Raw genomic sequence first — 461 nt, forward strand, 5'->3', positions numbered from 1 at the left:
TAAGTACTGTCACTTGTGGCTGACAGCTTTCAAGGAACTATATAATTGTGTTCATTACTCAATTAGGATAATATATTTACTTTCATTGTGGTTATCTTTAGGTTATCTTGAGGTTATCTTGAGAGATGATTTCGGGGCTTTAGTGTCCCCGCGGCCCGGTCCTCGACCAGGCCTCCACCCCCAGGAAGCAGCCCGTGACTGCTGACTAACACCCAGGTACCTATTTTACTGCTAGGTAACAGGGGCATAGGGTGAAAGACACTCTGCCCATTGTTTCTCGCCGGCGCCCGGGATCGAACCCAGGACCACAGGATCACAAGTCCAGCGTGCTGTCCGCTCGGCCGACCGGCTCACTCTTTGTGGTGGAAAAGTTTAAAATAACATCGTTTCGAGCGATGTTAGATAATGGATAATTTACAATTTACAATTTACAATTCATATAAAATGTTGCTCATGGTGGG

Source organism: Procambarus clarkii, chromosome 53 (genome assembly GCF_040958095.1).
Source record: "Procambarus clarkii isolate CNS0578487 chromosome 53, FALCON_Pclarkii_2.0, whole genome shotgun sequence".
Taxonomy (NCBI): Eukaryota; Metazoa; Arthropoda; class Malacostraca; order Decapoda; family Cambaridae; genus Procambarus; species Procambarus clarkii.